This window comes from Myotis yumanensis, unplaced genomic scaffold (assembly GCF_028538775.1).
Source record: "Myotis yumanensis isolate MYYU_CA2020_CCGP unplaced genomic scaffold, mMyoYum1.0.hap1 SCAF_5, whole genome shotgun sequence".
Lineage (NCBI taxonomy): Eukaryota > Metazoa > Chordata > Mammalia > Chiroptera > Vespertilionidae > Myotis > Myotis yumanensis.
The window spans coordinates 57,038,566-57,066,513 of NW_027223756.1; the positions used below are offsets into that span (position 1 = coordinate 57,038,566).

Genomic DNA, 27,948 nt, shown 5'->3' on the forward strand with positions numbered 1-27,948 from the left:
CCTCTCGCCGCGAGGCCTGCCTCCTCTCACTCTGTGTTGCAACGGAACCACCTGCCTCCCGTGAAAGAAGGTATTGTTTCCCACCTGGGCCGCCCACGGCTGGGTGGGTAGCCGAGCGGGTGCCCGTCCAGGAGCCCTCCCAGGCGGCGCCCTGTCATGCCTCCTGCTCAGGGCAGGGAGGCGCAGGCCGGGCGTGGGGGAGGGGGGAGCGTGGGGGGTGCGTGGGGGAGGGGGTGTCCTGGACACCAGTCCTCCTGGCTGGGGAACTGCACAGTGGGTGTGGCTCACACAAAATCAACAACTCCCTGGGCCTTGCAGACTCAGACGCAGGGCTGCCGTGTTCTTGAAGCTGTAATTACCGTTGGGAAGACTGCGCTCCTTAGAGCTCCCCAGCCCTTGGGGGATGAAATGTTTACAAAAGGAAACAAGTAAAGAGATCTTGTTTGGTTTGGTTTTTCATTCTCCACACGGTAGGCAGCCGCCATCACAGTTACGTAAAACAAAATCCTCCCAACTGTCGTCCCCACAAAAAGAGCAAAGGAGAGTCCAGAGTGGGGCAGGGGCAGGCCCAGGCCCAAGGGGGACTGAGGGCACAAAACCCAGCCCGCTGACACCACCAGCTGCACCAGGGCCCCGCTGTCCCGGGGGTGTGGCCTTGTATGAGAATGGCCTGGAGAGAGAGAGAGAGAGAGGCTTTGTCAGTGGGCCCTGGGCTCTGGGGCACTCAGGAGGCATGCTGGCCTCAGCCCCTCTCGTGCCTCAGTCCTGCCACAGAACACGTGGTCCTCGGGCAGCAAAGGGACGGGGAGTTTTATGCTTCGGGTTGTTTTCTTGTGGAAGTCGTAGGAAAGCAAACAAGGAGGTTCCGGGCCCACGGAGCATCCTGTCCTCACAGAGGGTGTCTGCCGTCCCCACGGCGGCGCCTCCTCAGGCCCAGGGCCCTCCTGTGCTGAGTGACAGCTGGTGGGGCACGGCCAGCGCTGGCAGGTGGCCCGGGCTCGCCGGGGCCTGTCCTTTCCTCAGTCTCTTCCCCCTTTCTCCTTCCTTGTCGTGTTCACTCCTCTCCCTTTCCTCTCTACCTTCTCACGGTGTCTCTCTCAAGAAAGAAGCACATTGCAGGCCGACGTGCGTAGCTGGCCACTCACAGGAAATGTCTAAATTCTGAGCGTGGGGGAAACATGGTTTACCTCAAAGCCCCTTAAAAGAGCAGCCCATGGGACAGAGCAGGAGGAGGCCCGGGAGGGGCAGGGAGCTGGGAGGCTGAACACCCCACGTCAGCTCCAGGGAGTTCTTCATCCCACACTGTCCCCTCACACACCTGCCCAGCCACGGCCGTTGGTCAGTGTTCTCCTAGCCCAGTGGTTCTCAACCTTGGCTGCACATTAGAATCACCTGGGAATCTTTCTAAATTCCTGATTTCTGGGCCTCATCCTCCAGAAATTCTGTTTCTTTGTTATGGGGTGGGGCCACAACATTAGTAACAAAGAAACAGAATTTCCGGAGGATGAGGCCCAGAAATCAGGGTTTTAAAAAGATTCCCAGGTGATTCTAATGTGCAGCCAAGGTTGAGAACCACTGTCCTAGCCAGTCAGGCCTCATCTACCTCAGGCTCATCCCACCGGGTTGGCTGCTGTGTTCGCAGAGCATGTTATGAAGTGCTTTCTGAGAGCTGCTGTGGCGGCCGAGACGGGCCATCGTGGGCCGTGAGGCCGCACAGCCAGAGCCTTGGACACTGTGCAGCCGGCCTGGTTACTCTCCCAACAACTCGCCAGCCCAGGTGATCTCCGCAGGTCAGTCAAAGAGCGGCACTTAGTTCCACTTTCCAACTAGCTCATCAAAGTTCATGTCAGTTTTAAAATTGTTAAGTATACATGTCCTAAGAAACGGTCCGGGAAGTGAGCATGCACCCATCACACACCTGTCCCGTAGAAACCTTTCCTTCCATGTTTGCGGGCACATGAGAAGCAGATGTGGAGTCAGACATCTCGTTTCCCGGGTGTGTACATGTCAGAAGCCTCAAGTGGGTGGGGAGCCAGCAGGAAGGAGAGAGGAGCAGAGACCGCGGAGCAGCCGTCTTCCTGCTCAGGCCATTCGTGCAGGTCTCTGGTGACCTGCCAATCCCGCCAAGACTGTTGTGGGCTTCAGAGAACCCGTGGTGTGCACAACACTGCAGTCCACATGGTTTGGGATTATATGGTGGCCCTTCATCTCAAGGAGCAGGTGCTCTTAGAGGAGCAACATAAACCATAAGGCATGCTCTATTATAGAGCCCCCCTCAAAGAAAATGCTGTGTGAGTGAGAGGCTGGGGAGGTGTGTCGCCGGGAAGTTACACAGGGAAGACCAGCTGGGGCTGAGGTTCCTGGAGAAGCTCTGCAGGTGGGTGTCTGAGTCATTTGGAGGAGTAGCAGGTGCCCAGGCACAGACAAGGGCAGGAGAGACCAGCAGGGTATGTGGGGAGGCTCAGAGGGTCCCTCTGTCAGTCCCACTGCCCATACTTCTGTGTCTACTTATTGGCTCAGGAAAGATCTGTGTGTTTGGACCCTGACATCCAGGGTTGGAGACCATGAGCAGGTCACTTGCTCTTGGAGCCTCAGTGTCTCATGAGGAAGATTAAGAGGTGGCAGTCAAGGCATTTGATAGACAGGAGGGGCTAGGGCACTAGATCTGACACCAGCCAGGCCCCGTCTTGGCCTCGTGTTAACCTTTCAGCTGCAGGGTCATTAGGACATGGAGGGACAGGTGGTGGGGGTGGGGGGTAGAAGGTGGAGTTCCTTAGCAGCCAGCAAAACTGTGCTGGTGTGTGGCAGCCAAATATCAGCCCTGGCGATGATAATACCAGTTCTGCCGACCTTATGGAGCTATTGTAAGGATCAATGTCATAATCTACATGAGAGCACTTTGTAAACTGCCGCGAGCTACAAACACCAATTGTCACCATCCCTGTTATCACTGTGTGGTGTGGAGCAGTGTGGTTCGCTGGGGTGGAGAGTAGAAAAGCAAGCCCCTACGATGGTAACACAAATGGAAAAGGATTATTTTTTACCATTTATATAGGTGGTAGCTTATTTTATTTAAAATATATAGTTTAGCAAGAAGAGCTAAGTATGAAAACTTCTAGGGTGTCACATTCACAGCAAGATGGCAAGGCTGAGAGTAAGTATCGATGATTTACACATTTTCTCTCCTCCAGACCAGAGGGTCTCAAACCCAGGACCCTTCACATTCTTAACCAATTGCTGTGGAGAATTCTGCTCTGGAAGATGCTATACAGACTTTCCCTTGTGCGTTCCTTGTGCAAAATACAACCAGAAATCCTGGACGTCGTATGTAAAACAAACATAAAGCTCTGAACTGTGGAGAGAAGGTGGCAGAATGGCCTAGGACTTTGGGACCCCAGGAATGACACAGAGGTGAGTCCCTGGGTTTACTTCTTATCTCATATTATCCCCAGAATTGGAGTTGAAGAAGCATCAACCCCAAAATATCAATGGCCCAGACAAAAGCCCCAACAAAAGTCTCCCCTGTCTAGCTGAAGGATCAGGAATGCAGCAGCTTAGCAAGAAAAGAAAGGTTTTAGACAATGACCACTCTACTTCAGGCAAAAGCCACGGCCCCACCGAAACCACCTAGAAAAGACCAAGTGGGGACCTCAACTTCTGCCCCCACTAGGTTGTAATGAGCACCACAACATTCCCACAGGGGGTGTCAGAGCAGGCCAAGCAGGGAGCCAGAATTCTCATCCCTGTCACCTATGAGGCTCCCCCCACCACACACATAGCCCCCACAGTGTCAGCGGAGACCAGGTGGGCCACCTGGCAGTAAGGAGGCAGTATCCCCTCCTGCCTCATGAGTGGGGTCAGAGGCAGCTTAGTGGAGAGTCAGGACTCGCACCATTCCCCAGAATAATGAGGCCACCTCTCCGTGGTGGCAGTGGGGCCACATGACAGTTAGAAGACAGAAATTGTTAGAGTGGTTTACAGGGGTGGGGAACCTTTTTCTGCCCAGGGCTATTTGGATATTTATAACATCACTCACAGGCCATACAAAATTGTCAACTTAAAAATTAGCTGTTGCCGAAACCGGTTTGGCTCAGTGGATAGAGCGTCGGCCTGCGGACTGAAAGGTCCCGGGTTCGATTCCGGTCAAGGGCATGTACGTTGGTTGCGGGCACATCCCCAGTAGGAGTGTGCAGGAGGCAGCTGGTCGATGTTTCTCTCTCATCGATGTTTCTAACTCTCTATCCCTCTCCCTTTCTCTCTGTAAAAAATCAATAAAATATATTTAAAAAAAAATTAGCTGTTATATTTGGTCAAACATTTAATTAACTCACCCCTAATGCCTTGGCAGGGCCAGACCAAATGATTTCCCGGGCCTTATACAGCCAGTGGGTGGGACGTTCCCAACCCCTAGATTAAAAAAATGTGTGGGATATAGATAAAGCAGTGCTGAAAAGGAAATTTATTGAACTAAATGCTTACATTAGAAAAGAAGAAAAGTTGCAAAGCAGTCATCTAAGCTAAGCTCCCACCTCAAGAACTTAAATTCAAAGAAAGCGGAAGAAAAAAATAACATAAAAATTAATGAAATTGAAACAGAGAAACATGTTTTCAAATAAAGAAAATCAATGAAAAGAGAGCTGTTTCTTTAAAAGATCATAAAATTGATTAAGTTTTTAGCAAAACAAAAAGAAATAATATTCAAATTACCAATATTTGGAAAGAAACAAAGGCTATCACTACAGACCTGCAGGTATCAAAATACATGAATATTATGAACAAGTGTATGCACATACATGTGACAACTTTGATGAAATGGACCACTTCCTCCAAAAACAAACAGCCATAACGCACTCAGTATCAAATAGATCATCTGAGTAGCCCTTTAACTATTAAGGAAATTGAATTTGTAACTAAATAACTTGTTTAAAAAAAAAATCCCAGATGGACCCGGCTGGCATGGTTCAGTGTTCGAGCATCAACCTATGAACCAGCAGGTCATGGGTTCGATTTCTGGTCAAGGCACATGCCCGGATGGAGCACATGCCCGGGTTTTGGGCTCCATCCCCAGTGTGGGTTGTACAGGGGGCAGTTGATCAATGATTCTCTCTCATCATTGATGTTTCTGTCTCTCTCTCCCTCTCCCTTTCTCTCTGAAATCAGTAAAATAATATTTTTTTAAAAAATCCCTGATGGTTTCACTGGACAATTCCACCATTCATTTAAAAAAGAATACCAATTCTAGTCAACCTCTTCCAGAAAACAGAAGACAGGAATACATTCTAGTTCATCTTATGGAACCAGTATTACCCTGATCCCAAACCAGAAAAAGAGAGTATACAAAATTTTGGGTCCGATATTTCTCATGAATATACTGGTACATGCAAAAAAATCCTTTAAAAATATTATCAGCCCTAACCGGTTTGGCTCAGTAGATAGAGCATCGGCCTGCGGACTGAAAGGTCCCAGATTCGATTCTGGTCAAGGGCATGTACCTTGGTTGCAGGCACATCCCCAGTAGGAGGTGTGCAGGAGGCAGCTAATCAATGTTTCTCTCTCATCAATGTTTCTAACTCTCTATCCCTCTCCCTTCCTCTCTGTAAAAAATCAATAAAATATACAAAAATTATCAAATAGAATATAGCAATATATTAAAAAATTATACACCCTGACTAAGTGGGGTTTATCTAGAAATATAAGACAAGTTTAATATTTGAAACGGCCACTCTGAAAAACAGTTTGGAAGTTTCTTTAAAAACAAAACATGAAACTAACACATGACCCAGCAATTATACTTTTGGGCATTTATCCCAGAGAAACAAAGACTTATGTTTACACCAAAACCTGTACCTCTATGGCAGCTTTACTTGTAATAGCCAAAAATGGAAAGTAACCAGGTGTCCTTCAGTGAGTGAATGGCTAAACAAACTATTGTACATTCATACAATGGAATACTACTCAGCAATAAAAAGAATCAACTATTGATACATTAAAAACCCTGGGTCAATCTCCAGAAAATTATGTTGAATTAAAAAAGCCAATCCCAAAGGTTACATATTTTATAATTCCATTTATATAACATCCTTGAAATCATAAAATTGTAGAAATGGAGAACAGACTAGTGAGTGCCAGCAGTTAAGAAAGGCATGGAGGTGGGTGGAAAGTGAGTGTGGCTTACAGGGAAATGAGGAATCCTTGTGATGAAAATGTTCTATATTGTGACCATATCAATGTTAACATCCTGGTTAGGATGTTGTACTATAGTTTTGCAAGATGTTACCATTCTTACTCAGGAAACTGCGTACAGGGTACCTGATATCTGTCTGCATTATTTCTTAAAACTGCCTATGAGCCGAAACCGGTTTGGCTCAGTGGATAGAGCGTCGGCCTGCGGACTGAAAGGTCCCAGGTTCGATTCCGGTCAAGGGCATGTACCTGGGTTGCGGGCACATCCCCAGTAGGAGATGTGCAGGAGGCAGCTGATCGATGTTTCTCTCTCATCGATGTTTCTAACTCTCTATCTCTCTCCCTTCCTGTCTGTAAAAAAATCAATAAAATATATTTAAAAAAAAAAACTGCCTATGAATCTACAGTTATCTCAATATAAAAAGTTAAACTTTGAAAATTATTGAAGACATCAAATAGTTGCTTATGTTGGCTATATCTGTGGATATATCTGCAGTGTTAAAATGAAAAACAGAGGCATTAAACATATTTACTTAACTCATTTGAAAATAACAATAACATACCTAATACACATGAACACAAATAACATATATTCATGAAAAATAACTACATTTTAAAACAACAGGAAATTAGTGAAAAAGGTGGCATTGTTTGGAATTTTCCAGATCTCTGTAATGTCTGGCTTAATAGAAAGAAGACAGCTGGATTCTCACATATGATTCTGCATTCTATCTCTTGCAAAATGTTGTTTTAGTTAAAGTATATGAAGACAATCCAGCCCCACTTTGATATGTAGTTGGAAAAGAGAAGAGTATTTTAACAGCCTTTTCAAATAATTGTAGATTTTTTTGATACTATGCAAAAATTCACAAATGACAGTTTTTTTTGAAGACTAGTTGCAATATCAAATCTGAAACGGTAATGAACTTTTCATCCTCTAGAACATTAGAATCTATTTATCTACCTAGCACTTTGAAGGCATCTATTCTTGAATTTGGGCCTTGTGGGGCCCCTGCAGGAGTCTGGCACCCCCAGGGGTTCCTGGGCCACACTTTGAGAATCATTGCCCTAATGTTTTAGTCTCAGATCTGATATAAAGTGCCCAATAAATGCATTAACTTGGTGATGGAATATTAAAACCCTTAGTTTAAAAGACTTCCAAGAGATCTGGCAAATGAAATGAGAAGTAAGGTAGCAAATATATTTGATAGAATTTAAAACCGTTGTTCTTTGGTGCCTCCCCAAGCTGTTCCCCCATGTTGATCTGTGCGCCATGACACTAGGTTGTATCCTCAAAGAGGAAGGGGCTCCTCTGCAGTACACCAGCCTAATAGGTGACCTTTTAAAATACATTTCTTTTATTTTTATAGGTGAAGATGTGACATGATTGAAATGACTTGTGTAAGGGTACAGACTGGGGACCAGGTGCCAGAACTTCTGACCCTCTTTCCCATCCGTATCCCCAGCAGAGCGATGAATGGCCCCTTTTAGCTGCTATTAACCAGCTTTTCCCTTAACAGGAGCATAATGGTTCCCACACGAATCTAAACCAATGAAACAAAGAATCCTTCCCGTTCCCAGTGAATAGTAACCCAGGAGAACTCACTGCCACAAGTTATTATTACAGCAAATAACTAAGCAAGGATAGAAACAAGATCAGACACTTGTGTGAATAGGGAAAACCGAGGCAAGCTTCTAAGTCCATTTGCTTTCAAGCAGCAAATGGCCACGAACTCAAATCTGGGAAGACATCTCAGTCAGATGATTAGGTGTGGGTTTTGTTTTGTTCTGTGTGGCTTTTTTAGGGAAAGGTTTGCATTTTATTCTGGGAAAATCTGAGAAGGGATTAGCTGCAAAGCTCTTAGGGAGGCCCTGATGGGTTTTTACTTATAACTGTAGATGACAGGTACCCCTTTGTACTCTCCAGCTTGGCCCCGAGGGAGCCTGGTGAAGGGCATCGTAATGGTCTGCTTCCCTGTGGCTTTCTTCCTCTGAGAACTGGTGGGCAGGGGCTGTGCCTTGGTCACTGTGCCACCCCTACTGCAAGCACAGTAAGTCACACAGATTGGTTATGTATTGAACTAACAAGTCTCGTTTAACCAGTTAGATGTTGCGTCATTCAACATCCTGGAATTCCATTTAGGGGGAAATTTAATTTTGTGTGATGTTGCTTTTTCTAAATTTCCTAAATTATTTTTAGTTAATTTAACTTAATTTGCTAAGCAATAGGACTTCTGGGATCAAAATCACGTTTTAAAATGCCTCTTCTCTCTCTTTACTCAGAACCAGACTTTAGGCCCAAGGAGTAGGCAGGTATGCCACAGAGTCAGAAAGCAGGACAATGTTTAAAACCAGAAATTGCCTTCTTGGTATCATGCCAGGTCCCTTTGAGGCATCTTGGAAATTGCTGCATGCATGGTAGTTCTTTTGATAGAAAAATAAGGACATGAAGTTATTGTCCTATATACTTTCTTTAAATTCTCATGGGTTTTGTGAGTGTATGCATACTTTAGACAAGTTCTTAGTTAAATTCAATCACAACACATGTAATTATAATAACAACAACAATAAGAACTCTATATAGCAAAACATTTCCAAGTGCCAGCTGGTGGCCTACTTACAACAGCAATTACAGAGTCTTCAGGTTTATTATAATGAGATTTGATTTGTGTTTGGGAATCTCTGAGCAATATACAAATAGAGGATTTCACTATGGTTTGTAGCTGTTACTAGGAGACATATATATCATAGTAACTAGAATTTTAACTCAAGTTTTCTTCATTCATTTTTTAAATTCACTTGATAGTTGCAACCACTATAAAATACACACTTTTCTAGGTCACCAAAAATTATTTGTATTTTACAAATACAAGTATTTATACATTCCTTACGATATACCAGGCACTATTCTAGATACTTTACCATATTATATCATTGAATCTCCTGACAACCTTATACTGCAGGCATTTTACTTGTCCCTGCCAAGAGTCTATAGTCTTTTGAGGGAGACAAACACTTAAGTAGGTAAGTAGAGTGGATATAGTGGTGGAGGTATTCCAAGGAAATTATGGAGAGGGACATGTGACTCAATTTCCCCTTAACATCAGAGTTGAGGGGGGAGCATGAGGAATATTGAACTAAGTTATTATTCTTTCTTTCGTGTACAATTACTTAAGCTTTCATGGTTTGAAAACATTCTTTAGTATTTTATAACAGATAATCTGACATATACCACTGTGTTCAGTATATTTCTAAATATTAAAGCATTAGGTTTTAAAATATATCTATTTTATTCTAAACATGTGGACTAAATCTTGCTTCTACTGTTTTGAGCAATCTGTTGGTTCAGTCTGTATGACCCAGCCAGTGTGGCTCAGTGGTTGAGTGTCAACCTATGAACCAAGAGGTCACGGTTCAATTCCCAGTAAGGGGTGTGCAGGAGGCAGCCAATTAATGATTATCTCTCATCACTGATGTTTCTATCTCTCTCTCCCTCTCCTTCCTCTCTGAAATCAATAACATATATTTTTTAAAAGTTCAAACGTTTATAGAATAAGAGGATGGGGAGGAAACCAGGGTAACTTCTATGATTCTAGCCACTGGGTGATAGTGCCACTTAGGGCAGGAGGAGATCACAGAAGAAAGAGCTTCGTGAGAGGGAATATAATGCTCTTGAGTTGGAGTGTCCGTGTGGATGGCCAAGTAGAGATATCCAATAGGCAGTTAGATATAGTAGCTATCTTAGTTTGTTCAGGCTGCTATCATAAAACAGCAGAGACTGGGTGGCTTATATACAACAGAAACTTATTTCTCATAGTTCTGGAGTCTAAGAAGTTCAAGATCAAGGCACTGGGAAATTCTGTGTTTGAGGAGAGCCCACTTCCCAGTTCATAGACTGCTGTCTTTTTTCTGTGTCCTCACATGCGGAAGCAGTGAGGGAACTCTCTGGAACCTCTATTATAAGGGCACTAGTCCCATTGATGAGGGCTCTACTCTCATGACTTAATCATCTCCCAAAAGTCTATCTTCAAATACCATCACATTAGGTTTGAACATATGAAGTTGGGGGGGCGGGGGGGAGGGACACACAAACTTTCAGTCTATAGCAAGAGTCCAAGGCTCAATGAAGGTGACTTATTTAGAGGTAGAATTTTGGTCATCATCAGCACATCAGTGACTGTTAAAAGGGAGAGAATGCACTGAACAGACCATCCAACCTCAGAGAGAAGGCAGGGGAGATGGGAGGGGGACGGTAAGAGATCAACCAAAGGACTTGTATGCATACATATTAGCATAACCAATGGACACGGACACTGGGGTGGTGGGGCTTGTCCTGGGGGGTGGGAGTGGCGGGGTGGAGGGGTCAATCGGGGGAAAAAGGAGACATATGTAATACTTTAAACAATAAATAAATTAATTAGTTAACTAACTAAATCTACATCTTTAGTAATCGCTAATTGACATTAATTATCGTATTGAAAGGAAATAAATGCTAGCTCCATTATAAAAAAAGGGGGGGGCGGAGAATGACTACATCACCAGCTAGAGAGTATAGAGTGGGGAGGACAGTGAATGGAGGGTGAGGCCTGGGGAACACCATCTTCTGGTGCCATAATATGCAGCCTCTACAACTACTGGGTGTACTTGTGCAGCTCAGACCGAGTGTTACTGCTGTCTTCCCCCAGAATGGCTTTCTTCTCTTCACTGTCTCCTTTCTCATTATTTCTCCTCATATTTCTCCCTGGTTTTCCTTACTGCTTCACCATCTCCCCTCTTCGTGTTTTTATTTATTTATTATGAAATATATCACACATAAGATGAGGGCTTTTTAATCATTTGTATGGTTTAAAGAAAAGTAATCTGCCGAAACCGGTTTGGCTCAGTGGATAGAGCGTCGGCCCGAGGACTGAAAGGTCCCAGGTTTGATTCCGGTCAAGGGCATGTACCTGGGTTGCGGGCACATCCCCAGTGGGAGATGTGCAGGAGGCAGCTGATCGATGTTTCTCTCTCATCGATGTTTCTAACTCTCTATCTCTCTCCCTTCCTCTCTGTAAAAAATCAATAAAATATATTTTAAAAAAAAAAAAAGAAGAGTAATCAAATAAACATAGTACCAGCTGATGAAACAGAATATCCCAGATTGTCACCCTCCCTGACTGCCTCTCCCCTTGTCCCTCCTCCCAGAGGTAAAAACCACTACCCTGAATTTTGTGGGGGTTTTTACATAGTTTTAGCATATATAATTATCACTAAACTATATTTTGCTTTCTAGGGGGTGTTTGTATAAATGGTATAAAACTGTCATTTCAGTGACACTTGTCCTTGATGCTGTTTTCCAATGTTATGCTTGGGAGGTTCATCTTTGCAAACACAAGTAGCTGTAGTTTCCTTCCACAATTCATCCATTCTCCCTCAGTGGACCAGGGCTGTGGCTGTAAGAACAGTGTCTTCACGATCACCCTGTCTGTATGTTTGGCAAACATCTGCACCGGGGATATACCTGAAATGGGAATTGCTGACTGTGCTATACGGGCAGCCAGACTCTTTTCCAAAGTCTTCATACCAATTTATAATCCCACCTGGAATCTTCTCCTTTTCTAAATTAAAAAATATTTATTTTGTTGTTAAGAAAACTATATTCATTAAATATTTTTATACTAGAGGCCAAGCACACGATTAAATTGTGCGCATGTAGGATCCCCCAGGCCTAGCCTGCCATCAGGGCCATGTCTGCTGCCCCGCAACACCTCACATGCTCCGCAGACTCTGCCGGCGCCCCAGGGATGGGGGGGGGGGGGGGTGGTGGGAGGGCCCGAGAGGTGCTCCATGCACCTCCTGGTGACCGGTCGTTTGGTCATTACGGCGTTACGGCATTACAGCCACTGGCCTTTTATAATATAGATAGGAAAAAATTACCATGAGTGTGGTACTCCATGATCAAAAAAAAAAAAAATACTTTTCAGCATCCTTTCCTCACTTGTATTTTAACGTCCCCATTCCACCTTGTCTTCTTTTTTTAAGTGGTTTGTTCTCCCTTTTCCTTTCACAGATTCACTCCACAGGCCAGAGTGGCCTTCTTCATACTCTTTGGTTCCTGTTCTCCTTTTCTGCTCTGCTACCCATTTCCCCACCCTCTTCTCTGCCACAGGCCCTTGAGGAAGAGCCCCCACATTCCATAACCCGAAATTCCGAAATTCCCCGTGGATTCAGAGGCCGGAGCAAAATTCCCACCGTCAGAAAAGCAAGCGGGGGGGGGGGGGGGGGGGCTGGGGGGGCAGGGGAGGGTGCTGGTGGCTTCTGGAAACCCCCTCCCCTGGGACTCCCCGTCCAACCCAGAGCAGCCTGTTTTGTTTTTTTCTTTGTAATATGTGTCATCGGTATACGTAGCCTGTGGGAACTAGCGGATATTGGGCCTGTTGAACTCCCTGTCTGTTTCCTGAGTGGAAAGGTACATAGCACTGGGACCTGCTCAGTATTACCGGAGGTTATTTATGAATGCAGTCTGAGGTCTGAAAATAGACACAGCGGCACAGGGAGGTGTCCAGAGGTGAGGGAGGCAGGGCCTGTGGCTCTTTGCTAGAAACAGGCAGCCGTGGCCTTCATAGAAAGAGCAGAGCCCGATCCCTGCCGGGGCAGAGGGAAACTGAGCCCCTTCCTCTTGTCCACAGTGTCAGGGAGGGATGCAGAGGCTGCAGCCCCCTGGGAGGGCTGGGGCCCTTTGCGGCTAGAAATACTTTCATTGGCTCCCAGCCGCCTGGCGTTTGGGCATCTTGTCTCTGGACTGAATGCTGTCCTGTGTAATTACCCTCGGGGGTATTCCTGGAGGCCGGGGGGCTTCCCTCTGAGTATTTGTGCTGCAGCAGACCTGCCCTGGGCGGTTTATCACTCAGCTCGCTTTCCAATGCTTCTTCACTTTTCCACACACTGGATCACTTGGGCAGCTTTACAAACGAATGATACTTAGGTCCCACCCGCAGAGAATCTGGGCTGGGCCATCCGTTTTTCAAATCTCTCCAGATGATTTTAATGTGCAGAGGGAAATACTGCCTAAGCTCAAAGCTGAACCGCTCGGGGATATCAAGGGACCACCCTTCATTTTCTAGTATCTGCTTTAATAGCTGTCTTTCGTGGAAGCTCACGATGTGCCAGACAAGGAGCTAAGTTCTGTTCACATCAGCTCACAATGATTAGGCCCGGGTTGCGGATAAGGAAACAAAGGCCCAAGTTTGCACAGCAAAATTCGGATTTAAATTCTGATTTTTCCGACGTCACCATCTGTGCTCTAACCACTTCGTTGCACGGCCCCTCTCTTGGAAGACTGTCAAGGAGGGTTTGGAGCATAGGAGCACTCTTTCACTCAGTGTAGCAAGTTGGTGTGATTTAAAACATGAATGAGGCAGAGACCAAAGAATGTAAGGGAGTGAGGAAAGAGGAGGGAGTTGCCCAATTTGAATTTGGGATCAAAATCCAATCTACAATGAAGTCTTTCTTTACGTGGTTCAGAGGAGCCACAGTCACCTGCTGTTGTGTGGAGCCCAGCGCGGGTGGGAGAGGCAGGCCCAGGCAGGGCTCTGACTCAGCTTCTATGGCAGAGCCAGAGGAGATCTCGTGCCCACGGAATCCACCAGACATCTTGGTCCGGGGCCCCTGGGATCAGCCCAGCACACTCTGATGGCTGGAGACCCCGCGGCAGCTCCCTGACCAGGAAGTAGAGACGAGAAGGCTAAGGAACTGGCGATGGGATTTTAATTTTTCTCGTGATCTATTTTTTCTGTATTAGTTTTATGATGAAAAAAATACTGAAAATATTAACTATATGTGAGCACTCATTCCATAGTCAGTTGTTCTTGAATTTACAATCTTGCCAAAGACTGAGAATCTATTTTAAAAATGAAGACTAGCCCGGCCAGCGGGCTCAGTGGTTGAGCGTCCACCTATGAACCAGGAGGTCACTGGTTTGATTCCTGGTCAGGGCATATGCCTGGGTTGCAGGCTTGATCCCCAGTAGGGGACGTGCAGGAGGCAGCCTATCCATGATTCTTTCTTATCATGGATGTTTCTATCTCTTTCTCCCTCTCCCTTCCTCTCTGAAATCAATAAAAATATTAAAAAAATAAATAAAGACTATAGAGCCTAACGCTGTTTATTCGCATGTAAACCATTTGGTCACTTCATTTGGGCAAAAGCACAGTAGGAATAGAGATTTTCTTCTTTTTGAGCTCAGATTCTCTACTCCTATAACTGCTTCCTGAATTGTGGCTTTCCTCTCCGCTTCCCATCACCAGAATTTTAAATAATGAGAGAAACCTAATCTCGTTTAGGTTGCAGAGTGGCCAAGCTGTTCTCCCACACAACCATTTCCTTCCCATGATGGCTCTCTCTTGCCACCTTTTTAACCCGAGCCAAAGAGCCCCACTTCCTGACTTTGGGAGGCAGAGATGTACCGGGGCCCGGAACAGCATAAGAAGACACCTGCCTGGACATCCCTCTTCTTGTCATGTTGCCATCTCCCTGGCTCTGAGGTTGTTGCCCCAAACATCAAGGTCAGACAAACTTGTCACACTCACCTTCGTGGTGCATTTTATAGTTGTGTTGGAGAACCAGGATGTCCCAAGGAGCTGACTTGCTATTTCTCATTAAATATATTGAATGCCTAGAACCTTTTATGGAAAGCCTTCCAAAGTCTTTCTGACTACGTCACAGAAGGTCAAAGTTAATAGCACCCAAAACACTATTTAGTTCCTTGTAACGATTCTTTTGAATATGTCAATCGTCTAGGTCCATGGTCGGCAAACTGCGGCTCAAGAGCCACATGCGGCTCTTTGGCCCCTTGAGTGTGGCTCTTCCTAAGCCATAGGAGTACCCTAATTAAGTTAATAACAGTGTACCTACCTATATAGTTTAAGTTTAAAAAATTTGGCTCTCAAAAGAAATTTCAATCGTTGTATGGTTGATATTTGGCTGTGTTGACTAATGAGTTTGCCGACCACTGGTCTAGGTCATTGAAAAAAGATCTTGCAAAAATCTTGAAAAGACCTCCTCTTATGAAGTCTGTTTTAGAAAGTCTGCATGTGAGTGTGTGTGTATGTGTGCGCACACACCTATGCACACAGGCACACACAGTCCCACAGAAGAGTGAAGATGGTTGAATTGACACTAATGGAATAGGCAGCCATTTACGGGGTCTGGTTGAGGCAAACACATTTCTCAAGACAGGACTTTTCTCCCCTTTCCAATAATGGAGCATACAGACTGGCGGGATGATGAATTCCTGGAAGTGTTCACTCTTGGCCGTGTGAGGTGAAGGGCTGCTTCTCTTACCTCTTACCAAGCCTCCGATTCCACGATCCTTCTGCTGGGAGGGCAGTTAAAGCTAGATGCCAATTATGCCAACGCTGAGCATAGAAAACCCGCATAATCATAGGAAGAAAGGCCTTTTCCGTTGGTTAGTTTTTCCCTAGAGAGGCATGACACCGAGAAATGCAATATCTTGGAGGAGATAATTGCTTTTATTACCACAAATAAGACTCTCCAGCTTGAAGGTAGACAAACTTAGCTCTACTTAGGCTCATGTAACATTGTGCATCTGGCTTGTTTTTACTTCCTTGTGTGGAATTAGGTGGGAGTTTTTGTTCTAGTCGGAGTGCGGTGGAAATTGTAGAAAGGGGAAGGCATAAAGAAAGTGCCTGTGTGAGGAGGTGTCACCACAGGAAGACATTTGACCCTGCCAAGCAGCTCAGAGGAGTAGGGTTACAGGGAGAGCCAGGGACCCCCACGCTGATCAGCTCCCGGGGCAGCAGTCACGTTGTCTATGTGAACCTAACGGTCCCTAAACCACTAATGAGTTTTCCTGGAAACCCTGATGCCAGTGGGATTATAAAATGTGATCCAAATTATAGTCCATAAATCCCTAGAAGTCTGCAAATATATTTTTAGGGATTCGTGCATTTTAGGACTTTGAAAGTTCTGAATCATTTGATGGCCAGTTAGAATAAAATGTTATGGGATTGTAGAGCCTGTATCTGCTGATATTTACAATCAAAATGTCACCAAGGTACCAGTTAAAGTGATCTTCTCAAAAAATCAAAATAACATTTACAGTTCAGCTGGCGTGGTTTAGGTTGAATGTCGGCCCATGAACCAGGAGGTCATGGTTCGATTCCAGGTCATATGTCCAGATTGCAGGCTCGATCCCCAGTGGAGGGCGTGCAGGAGGCAGCAGTCAATGATGTTTCTCTCTCATTGATGTTTCTATCTCTCTCCCTTCCTCTCTCTAATGTCAATAAAAAAATATTTTTAAAAAATAACATTTACACAGAAAAGTAGACCTTTTCCCAATCCATTAGGTACCCACTGTTCAACCTTCTCACCCATCTTTCATTTCTGGGTCTGTGGTCTCACACGGAAGCAATCATGTTGAGTTTCTGTTCGGAGAAAGCCCACACTGAGGCAATGGGGATGGAACTGGGCTGTGAGGAGAGGGCGGGGCTTAGATAGGGAGGGAGGAGGGGGAGGGGTGAAGGCAAGAATGTGACCCCTTTCAGGTCTATGTACTTCTAGTCCAGGCTGTCTCTAATCCCACGGACAGAGCCCTCAGGGAAGTAAGCTGATCCTTGATGAAATACCAGAGTTAATGGATTGTACGTAATTTTTAAAAAAATGTCAGTAACAGTCATGATTTCTACTTGTCTTCACCTTAGAACAGGTTAGGGATGAAATTTGCTGCAAGATACCCATGCTAAAAAATTAAACTATTTTTGTTTGGGAACCTGACTTTGCATTCCCAACATGAAAAACAGAAGTCATTCTGCTTTGGACTCACTTAGTAGTTGAGGGATTGGTAGCAGGCAACTGGAAAATATTCATGGAAGCCATTTAGGTTGGCTTGGTAACCATCATAAATCCATATTTTGATTTTGTCTGTGTCACTCCCGTAAGCTGAATTCTGACTGGCACATCCAAAGTTTCGAGAGGGGTTTTGGGGACTACTCCGGATCCACAAGGCAGGGGCTCCTGGTCCCCCAGGCAAAAGGCAGTGAGTTAGGGTTTCTGAGAACATGTGATTGGTTCATTCATTTGAGGAAGCGGTCTTCTCTCTCTTCTCCCAGCCTTTCTTTCACATAGCAAGGCATTTTCTTCTGGAACTGGAGTATTTGATTCTGAGCCATCTCTTCCTTTTATTATATGCGCAAACATCCCATCAGGCTCCTTTGAGGTTTTAAGTGGAATTAGCAAACTTGAAGTAGCATCAGTTGGAAAGTTTCCCAATCTAGCCCTAGTTGGTTTGGCTCAGTGGATAGAGCATTGGTCTGCCGTCTGAAGGGTCTCAGGTTTGATTACGGTCAAGGGCACATACCCAGGTTGTGGGCTCGATCCCCAGTAGGGGGCCTGCAGCAGGCAGCCCATCAATGATTCTCTTTCATTTGATGTTTCTATGTCTCTCTTCCTCTCTGATAGCAATAAAAATATCTTAAAAAAAAAAAAAAAAGAAAAGAAAGAAAAGAAAGTTTCCCCTCCTAAAGGAGTCATTTCCTCGTCCTTGGTACCGTCTTCTCATATCCCCCTGAGGGGACTAAAGTTTTGCCACCCCGAAATCTGCTTTTTGGGATATTGACTTTAAGCAGGCTATTGAGAAACAAGAGACTCAGAAAGAACCTCTGACCCTCCCCTTTTCCTCCCTAAAGGAATTCAGTTAGAAACCCTGCTTCAGAAAGAAACCTTAGCTATTCACCTTGGCACAAAAGAGTTAAATGTGGCTGGCAGGGAGGATCCCAACGAAAATCTGTTCACCAGCTTCCCCCTGGGTCCCTTGTTTCTGAGTGGCCCTGCTATAATTTGTTATACAAATGTTGCCTTTTCCTGGTCTACTTGTGAACTGCCTACCTCCCCTTCCTTGGTCCAAAATGACATATCTACTTCATTTTGCCTCACTGTTTTTGGAGTTTTCATGCTCATGTGAATTCCTCATGGCTACAAATTTTATTTTCTTCTGTTAAACTGCTGTATGTCATTTGAATTATTGGACCAGCCAGAGGAACTAAAGAGGTAAAGGGAAAGTTTTCCCAACCCTGACACCCCCAAGTGCCCTTTGCCCAGTCCTCCCTCTGTGTACTCACTGCACCAATGTGAAATCCATCCCGGCAGTGCCAAGCCTCCATTTATTTCATTCTATTACCAAAGCCCAGAACACAGCCCGGCCAGCATGGCTCAGTGGTTGAGTGTCAACCTATGAACCAAGAGGTCACGGTTCGATTCCCAGTCAGGGCACATGCCCAAGTTGCGGGCTCGCTCCCCAGTGTGGGGTGTGCAGGAGGCAGCCGGTCAACGATTCTCTCTTATCATTGATATTTCCATCTCTCTCTCCCTCTTCCTTCCTCTCTGAAATTAATAAAAATATATTTAAAATAAAAAGAATTTTAAATAAATAAAAAGCCCAGGACACAGCATCGGAAAAGTTCTAGAGCAGCTCCGCCACTGACTAGCTGGTGACCTTGCCTGGCCAGGATGTACTAGCAGATCTGAAGTACTAGTCATGGTCTTGCCCTCACCCTCAGACCCTGCTCCCTTGTTGAGAATAGAACAATGAAACCGGTAGGAAAGTTTTCTAATAGTTTACTTGAGTCCAAATTTTGACGGTATGCCTGTAAGCAAGATCTCAGCAGATTGAGAAAATGCTCTGCCGAAAGGTATTTTTACGGTTCTTTTCGTGCATTAAGAATCAAAGGAGAAAATGTAAGTAAGGAAGATTACATGAAATCCACAGATGGTAGATTAAGGAGGTGGGAGAAAGCAGAGCTGGAAGTCTTTAGGATTGGGTCAAAGGCAGAATGGAAAAATACATACTTCTTTTACATTGGTGGGTGCAGGATAGTCACCAGTCCACATTTACAGCACACAGGGACGGTATGCGGGCAACAAGATAACAGTGCGGAGTCCTGGGTCTTGTGCTCTGGTGCCTGCTGCAGCTGTGCCTCCAAGGGGTCTGGAAAAGAAAATTACTCTGACATTTCAAAGGTTTGTTGTCCAAGATGCACAAAGATAATAGACAGGACTCGCTGAAGATAAAGATTGACCTTTATCAAGGCAGCTACAAGCCAGGACGTGACTACCCACCATGATCCACTTAGGAATTTTTATGTTTAGACCATCCTGTGTGGCTATTTTCCATCACCGAGTTTGTAAGGCCTGCCATGGGGCACTTGTGAGCTTATCAGGTTTGGTGTATAACCCCCTTTTCATTCACACCTTCTTGTCTCAGTCCCAGGATCCTGGCCTGGCAACAGCCTCAATGTCTACACCTCCACTGGGCTGGACCGACTCCTGCAAGTGGGGTGTGGTGGTAGGTCAGACAGGTATAACTAGGAGGTTGTTCTGGTGTTAACTCTCTGTGTTAGCCTTGAGCAAGTGACTTCACTCCTCTAAGCCTCAGTTTCCTCGTATGTAAAATAGGGTTAATAATAGTCCTACTTTATATGTGTAGGACTATTGCAGATTAATTGAGAAATGTGTGTAAAACACTTAGAACAATTAGCTCTTGATGATGATGATGATGATGATGATGATGATGATGATGATAGTGATGGTGATGATGACTTCCATCAGGGTATTTTGAGGATTTCAGCCAGTGGTTACCAGGGGAGAGGTCTGTCTTGGCTCTAGACTGGATTCTCTTCCCCTTTCTTCTCTTGGGAGCTTTATCCACACCGGTACATACCCCATGATTATATGCTCCTGGCTTACATGCTTTATTGCAGAGAGCTGGCTCACAGAATTCAACACCTTGACTTTTCTTTGTTTGTTTTTTGCATTTAAAATTTTCTTCAATTACAGTTGACACACAATATTATGCATTTCAGGTGTACAGCATAGTGCTTAGACATTTATATAACTTACCAAGTGGTCACCCTGATAAATCTAGTACCCACCTGGCACCATTCATAGTTATTACAATATTATTGACTCTATTCCCTATGCTCTACTTTATATCCTCATGACTATTTCATCACAGCACAATTTGTACTTTTTAATCTCTTCGCCTTTTTTCCCCCATTCTCACAACCCCTCTCCCCTCTGGCAACCATCATTTTGTTCTCTGTATTAGCATAATATCCTCTAGGGCCATCCATGTTGACCTTGACTTTCCTTTTCTTGTCATTTATTTTCCTTATTTGTATAGCTTCAAATGTATCTGTCACTCCAGCCTGAGGGACTGTCCCCCATGACTCCCTTGGAGTGCCTGTCCATCAACACCTCCAGCCACAGCCTTGGCTCCAGCAGTGGAGCTGAGATTCTAGAAAGGCTGGGGGATGCATGGAAGACCTCCTCCTCCCCCACCACTTAGCCCCACGCCCAATCCCAAAACTCTGTTGCTATTTCCTTTATTTGCCTACAAATTTCTCCCTGCAGAAGTTCATTTTCCTTTGAAACTAAGTTGACTCTCACTGAGCTGATGTTTAACCGTTGAACTGATTTATACTCACGAGTGATTTCTCTATACCTAGTATAGGGTTGCTGGGTTTTAAGGAATGCATAGATTAGCTGTAATAGAGATTGCTGAATAGTTTTCCAAAATGGTTGTAGGAATTTACATTCTCACCAGTGAAGTATGAGTGTGCGAGTTGCTCAATATGCTGGTCAACACTTTGTCATGCTGGCCTTTTAATTTTAGTCATTCTGGTGGGTGTATAATAATATTTCATTGTGATTTTAATTGGCATCTCCTGATGCAGTGCTGATGTGAAGTAACTTTTAGATGCTTATTGGCCATTTAGATATCCTCTTTGGCAAAGTGCCTGTTTAAGTCTTTTGCTCATTTAAAAAAATGGATTATACTTTTCTATTTGTAGAGGCTCTCTACATATTCTAGACACTAATGCCATGATAGATACATGTATTGTGAACACCTATCATTCTGTGGTTTGTCTCTTCACTCTCTTAATTGTATCTTTTGGTGAAGAAAAGGTTCTTAATTTTAATGTGGTCCAATTGATCAACCCGATTTTTTTTTTCATTTTTTTCCTTATTGATTAAGGTATTACTTATGTGTCCTTATCACCCCATTGCCTCCCCCCACTCCTCCACTCATGCCCTCACCCCCCTGTTGTCTGTGTCCATTGGTTAGGCTTATATGCATGCATACAAGTCCTTTGATCAACCTGATTTTTTAAAAATATATTTTTATTGATTTTTTACAGAGAGGAGAGAGAGGGATAGTTAGAAACATTGATGAGAGAGAAACAGCCATCAGCTGCCTCCTGCACACCTCCTACTGGGGATGTGCCCACAACCAAGGTACATGCCCTTGACCTGGGACCCTTCAGTCTGCAGGCTCTATCCACTGAGCCAAACCAGTTAGGGCTGATCAACCTGATTTTTGATGCTCAGTGCCTTTTGTGCCCTACTTAAGAAATCTTTGATTACCCCTGAAATCATGAAAATGTTCTTCTATGTTTTCTTCTAGGAACTTCATTGTTTTACCTTTCACATTACGCTCTATAATTTGTTTTGAATAAATTTTTGTGTATAGCCAGAACCGGTTTGGCTCAGTGGATAGAGCATCGGCCTGCGGACTGAAAGGTCCCAGGTTCGATTCCGGTCAAGGGCATGTACCTGGGTTGCGGGCACATCCCCAGTGGGAGATGTGCAGGAGGCAGCTGATCGATGTTTCTCTCTCATCGATGTTTCTAACTCTCTGTCCCTCTCCCTTCCTCTCTGTGAAAAATCAATAAAATATATTTTTTAAAAAATTTTGTGTATAGTGTTAAATAGGGGTCAAAGTTCATTTCTTCCCATATAGATATATACAATTCATCCAGAATCACTCTTTCTTTCACTGAATTGCAAGAGTGCCTTTGTTATAAAGTAATTGTATGTATAGGTCTGTTTTGGGTTCTCAGTTCTGTTCCAGGGATCTATTTGAATCTCTTTGTGCCAATACCATACTGTCTTAACTACTGTAGCTTTGTAATAAATCTTGATATCTGCTATATAAATCTTCCAATGTTATCCTTCAAGATTATCCTGACTATTCTAGATATTTTTCATTGCCACATAAATTTTAGAATCAGGTTGCCAATTCTCTCTCTCTCTCTCTCTCTCTCTCTCTCTCTCTCTCACACACACACACACACACACACACACACACACACACACACACACCCTATTGGCATTTGATTGAGATGCCATTAAACCCATAGGTCATTTGGGAATAAAATTGATGTGCTGACAATATTGATACTTGACAAATACCTCCAATGTTTAGGTCTTTAGTTTCTCTCAGCAATGTTTTATCATTTTCAATGTATACAAATTTTTTTAAATAAAACATATCTTTTTACTTGTCATAATTCTTTCTCTTTTTATTGGGGGGGTGGGGGGAAGGACTAGCAATGTTAAAATGATTGAAAATCAAATTCTATTTCCAGTCTATTGTTAATAGCCTTCAAAGCAACCTAGAGGCTCCACTATAGCTTTTGTCTAGATACCTCAAACCTCCTCAATACCTATTATGCCCTGAGTTTCCATAGACTCATTCAGTCCTCCCCACATCTCTTCACTCCAACTCTTCCTCTCTGTGTCATGTTCTCATCCTCAGAAGTGATTTTATTTTGTTACTTTCCTACAGTAGTATTTCAGACTAGATGTTTGTTTGCAAGCTAGCTTAAGTAAAAAGATACTTTACCATAAGGATACCAGGGGTCTACACTTGAACTTGTATGAGACTACTAACACTGTAATGCCACATGCCTCAGCGGATCTGCTCAGTCTAAAGATACCTTCTGCCCATTCCAAGCTATTCTTAGTCAGTCTTCTTAAGTTTTGATGTATCTAGCTGTTGTATTCCTCCTGCAACTCTTCTCAAACTAAATATGTCTGGGGTGGTTTGGGAAGTATGACGCCTGGAGAGTCTCCTCATCTAAAAGGACTCTTCAGGGCCCCCTACCTGCTCTTCCCTGGACTGAGACGCCCCTGGGTTCACATCCCCTCCCTGACATTGATCCTTTGTGGTTCACTCGCGAGATTTTATTACATAGACCTTCCCCAAGAATCTTATCGTTGATTCCATTTCAGTATTTCAGTTGGGTGGCAATGAACTCCACGTGTGAATTGAGTGGGCGAAGAGAATGAATGTTGACATGGCTGCTGGAGGAAATGGCTATAGAAGCAGGGGTGGGACAAGGCCTATTTGAGCCAAGAACAGCCTTTCTGACCAGGCCCTTGAGCAGAAGTGGTGTTGAAAGCCCAGCTGGTGGTCAAAATCCCTAGTTACAGCTGAGCAGGCCCGCTAAGCCGCTGGCCTCAGAGGCAGCCTATTCAATGTTAAGACAAGAAAGAATCCATCTGAACACTCTGGAGACCAAACTCAGTGAAGCTTTTCAGTAATTGAAGCTTGGATGGAAGTGCTAGAATCACTCTGGGAATCTCCCAAAATTAATTAACTGCTTGAATAAATGAATAAAGAGAAAGCTTATGAAAGAGGATTTCCATTCTCTGTCTACCATGATTGGTAGGGTCCACTCGAGAGAGACTCAAAGGAAATTCTGAGACCAGAATAGTGGGGTCAGTAGAGCTGAGCCAGAGGCGGTGGCCTCACTTGGGTTGGCTTCTATTGTACAGCCTTTGCCAAAGGAGCGACGCCTTTGTTCAACTTGCCACTTGCTCTCCCACACCTTGCCCGGAACCTCCTCCTTCAGGAAGCCTTTTTGCCCACCTTTCCCGATTACTCCGTGCCTGGGCTGGGTGATAGCCATCCTCCGTGTGCTTGTGCGTCCTGTGCCCACCTCTATCACTCCACTCTGTGCCATGATGGATAGTCCTGTTGCCAATCTTTGCCACTTGATCATAAGCATCTCCATGAGGGGGTGTGTCTTAGTTGTCCGTATACCCCAACTTCTATTTGGCCTGGCATGTGATTGTGCTCAATGTGTTGAAGACTGAATCACTATTAGAAATCTATTGAGATGTTTTCATGGTTTATTTGATATAACTAATCAGTTGCAAGAAAAATCTCTAAAGGTATAAATTGGTTGAGCATGTGGGTCACTGTGTGTATTTTCTTAAACTTAAAAAAATTTTTTTTAATCCTCACCCAAGGAATGAGGATATTTTTTCCATTGAATTTTAGAGAGATTGGAAGAGTGGGGGAAAGGGGAGAGAGAGACATCAATGTGAGAGGGTCACATTGATTAGTCGCCTCTGCTCGCACTCCAGCCGAGGCTGGGGATTGAACCTGCGATCGAGGTGCGTGCCTTTTACTGGGAATCAAGCCTGAGACCCTTTGGTCCATGGGCCAACATTCTCACTACTGAGAAAAACTGGCCAGGGCTTTTTAAACTTTTTTTTTTTTTAAAGAAGCCATGCATTCTCATTTAATTAATTTTTGCTAACTAAAATTTAAAATCCACATGACTGTGCAATAAAAATATGGCATTTTGTATGCCCAGCATGTAACAACATAGTTCAAAGGTTCACTATGTGTATTTTAATGTTGCCTAACACACTGTCCGTCACCAACTGCACATGTATCTGAGTCCATTGGAACCACTCAAGCTGGGCAACTATTTGTAAAGCTCACCAGGACTCCTGGTGCAGCAACGAGGAGAAAGCTCTGCTTGTCCCTGTCCCCAGGCGCCTGGCGTAAGTGGTTTGCACTAAGTTAGACTGGAGCTGCCTATTCTCTAAAGATTTCTCATTTTGGGCTTTCTTTTTCTAGCTCCACTCTGGGAGTCTAGGTTCTATAAAACAGAACACCAAGGGGAATTTGAATTTTCTGTTAAACATGGAGTCTTTGAAGAATTTCTTGTAAATAACTCTGCCCCTCCCCTCAGAAGAGCTGCAAGGTGAGGAGTCTTAGCTGAGGTGAGCAATCTTAGGCTCCACGGCCCCAAGGGCTGGGCAGACTCACCCCACACAGCCAACAGATGCCACTCTGTCTGGTCAGCAGCCTTCTGTTTTGATCGCTTGAGTCCACTGGGGAGAGAGAATAAGTATGTCTGAAAGAAGGTCACATTTTAAACATGTCGGCACCTGATGTTTACCAGTTAGGGCTTGGCTAGAATGTCATGACCCGGAAGGGGGCTGCCCAGGGAGGGGCAGGGTGACAAGTGGACACTACAGAGAGATGGGAAGTGCCAGAGATACCCTGTTCCTGAAGATGATTTTGTTCAGGGACTCGACTGCTCGAAATCACCTTTTAAGCTTGTAATGTGTGACCTAGGCTTGGCAGCCTCTCACCTAGGAGGTTAGAGCAGGACGGCCTCGGTTCCCTAAGGATCCTTTGTCTTTGCAGAGCCTAGAACCAGTAGGAACCAGTAACAGAAACAATTGAATGAGTGAGCTGAGCCAGGACAAGTGGTGGCAGAGTTGCTAGATTAAATGTAGCATACCAAGTTAAGTTTGAATTTCAGGTAAACAGTGAATTATTTTTAGTATAAATATGTCCCAAATATTGCCTGGGACATACTTATATTTTAAAAAATCACTTGTTATGTGAATATACTTTACACTACTGAACTATAGTTATGCTGAATTAACTATAGTTATGCTGCATTAGGATGATAAACAATTATGTGTTGTTTTTTGAGAGTCTAATTTAACTGGGTGTCATATTTTTTTATTTGCTAAATCTGGCAACTTAAAACAGGTAAAGAACACCCCTTCCCTTCCCCTTTGCTGTAAGCCAGGGTAGGTAGTAAATGTAGTCACAAAGATTCTTTTGGCTTCAGTCATTCAGCTCCTGAGGTGGATGTAGGATGAGGCACAGACAGCCTGGGATGAAGAATGAGGTTCCAGATCAGAGCTGCACTCCTTCCTGGGAGTCTGCAGACTCTGGGAGGGCCAGATCCGATGCCACACAGTAATCCTGGGTGTCATGGGCCCACTGTGGCCACTCAATCCGGGGACTAAAGATCCTGGAGGACAGGCCCTGACAGAAGTCAGAGGTCAATGGCCCGCATGTGCCTGCCATTGCTCCATCCGAACTGACGGTCACACCCAAGTCTTTAAGCTGCAAAGCCATGCCGAGGTGCACTGCCTTATAAGCGAACCCAATACCACCTCTGAAAATCTGAATTTGCCCAAAATGCTGTAGCGGGTGATTATTTTATCCGGTTGACAACAGGATCGGCCACAGGCTTTCTTTGATTAGTAAAACACCCCTCATGCATTAAAAATGGGATACCATTTGCAAAGGAAAATAATAACCAAAAAAAGAGGAAGAATGGCACACCACCCTAATGAAGGCCAGAGATTGTAAAAGCAAGTTATTCCTGTAGAGCAGCGATTTTCAACCTTTTTCACTTCATAAACCAATTACTAAACCAATTACTAAAATTTTGCAGCACACCAAAAAATGTAGTCATAAAGATCCTTTTGGGTTCGGTCATTCAGCTCCTGAGGTAGATGTAGGATGAGGCACATTTTGCCAATCTGACAAAAAAAAAATAGGTATAATTTTGATTCATTCACACTGGATGGCTATTGTTGTGTTGGCTACTGTCATTTTTTTAAAAATTTGACAACCTAAGGGAAAAGAGGTCAGTGCCCCTGACTAAAGAGTCAGGTGTTGCATGTTTGAGACATTCTTGCAGCACACCGGTGAAAATTGATGCTGTGGGACGGCTCCTGGCAGACATCTTCAGGTGTCCAGGATGCCCCGGTGCATGAGGCAGGTTCAGTGGTGTGTGAAGAGCGGCTCCACAGCAGCGAGACGCCCGCTGGGAGGGTCACAGAGGCAGCCTCCTTATCTCATAGAACAGTGCACGTGCGTGAGGTCAGGCTGCGGTTGGCTTCCATCGGTGAGGTCCCTCCTCACCTTGGATGTGAGCCAGCAGAAGTTGGAGAGAAGGTGAAGACGAGGCAGAGAGGGGCAAGGGGAGAATCACTGCAGTGGAAGTGTTGGTGGAGAGAAGAGGAGTGACTTGCTCTGCTTGGGGGTATGTGGGTTGGATGGGGGGAGCCCCAACAGGGAATTGTTTTGGTCTGCTTTAAGAAACTGCCGTGAGGCCTGCATCTGGTGATGATCTGCCAAAGTGTGAAAACCTGACAATAGAAAAACGATGAAAATGATAATAACTATTATTATTATTCTAACAACAATAAAAACATATTTTTTATTTTTTTAAAATATATTTTATTGACTTTTTACAGAGACGAAGGGAGAGGGATAGAGAGTTAGAAACATCGATGAGAGAGAAACATTGACCAGCTGCCTCCTGCACACCTCCCACCGGGGACATGCCCGCAACCAAGGTACATGCCCTTGACTGGAATCGAACCTGGGACCCTTCAGTCCGCAGGCCAACGCTTTATCCACTGAGCCAAACCGGTTGGGGCAATAAAAATATTTTTAAGTAATATAAAATGTTAAAGTTATAATAATAATAACAAACAAAATCCTATCCTTTGTGTTGTGCGTGGAATTGGGTTCCCCCAAATAGATATGTTGAAGTCCTAACCCCCAAGAGCTCAGAAGGTAACTTTATTTGGAAATCGGGTCCTTGCAAGTGTAATTAAGTTACGGTGTACTGGAGTGGAGTGGGCCCCTAATCCAATGTGACTGGTGTTCTCAGACAACGGACATGTGACAACAGAGACACACGGGGAGAATGCCACGTGATGGTGAAGGTGGAGATTGGGGTGACACCGCAGGAGCCAAGCCGCACCAGAGACTGTCAGCAAACCAGCGGGGCTGGGAGAGCGGCCAGGAGCAGATCCTTCCTCAGGGCCCTCGGAGGAACCAGCCCTGCCAACACCTTCATTTCAGAC

At 44.6% G+C, this 27,948-nt stretch overlaps 1 long non-coding RNA gene across 1 annotated transcript; it reads left to right on the plus strand.

The window, feature by feature from the left end:
• On the plus strand, positions 1–27,948 carry LOC139011739 (uncharacterized). Its single transcript, XR_011471622.1, has 3 exons — positions 1–70; positions 3,192–3,411; positions 27,753–27,948. It is a non-coding gene; the product is annotated as an uncharacterized lncRNA (long non-coding RNA).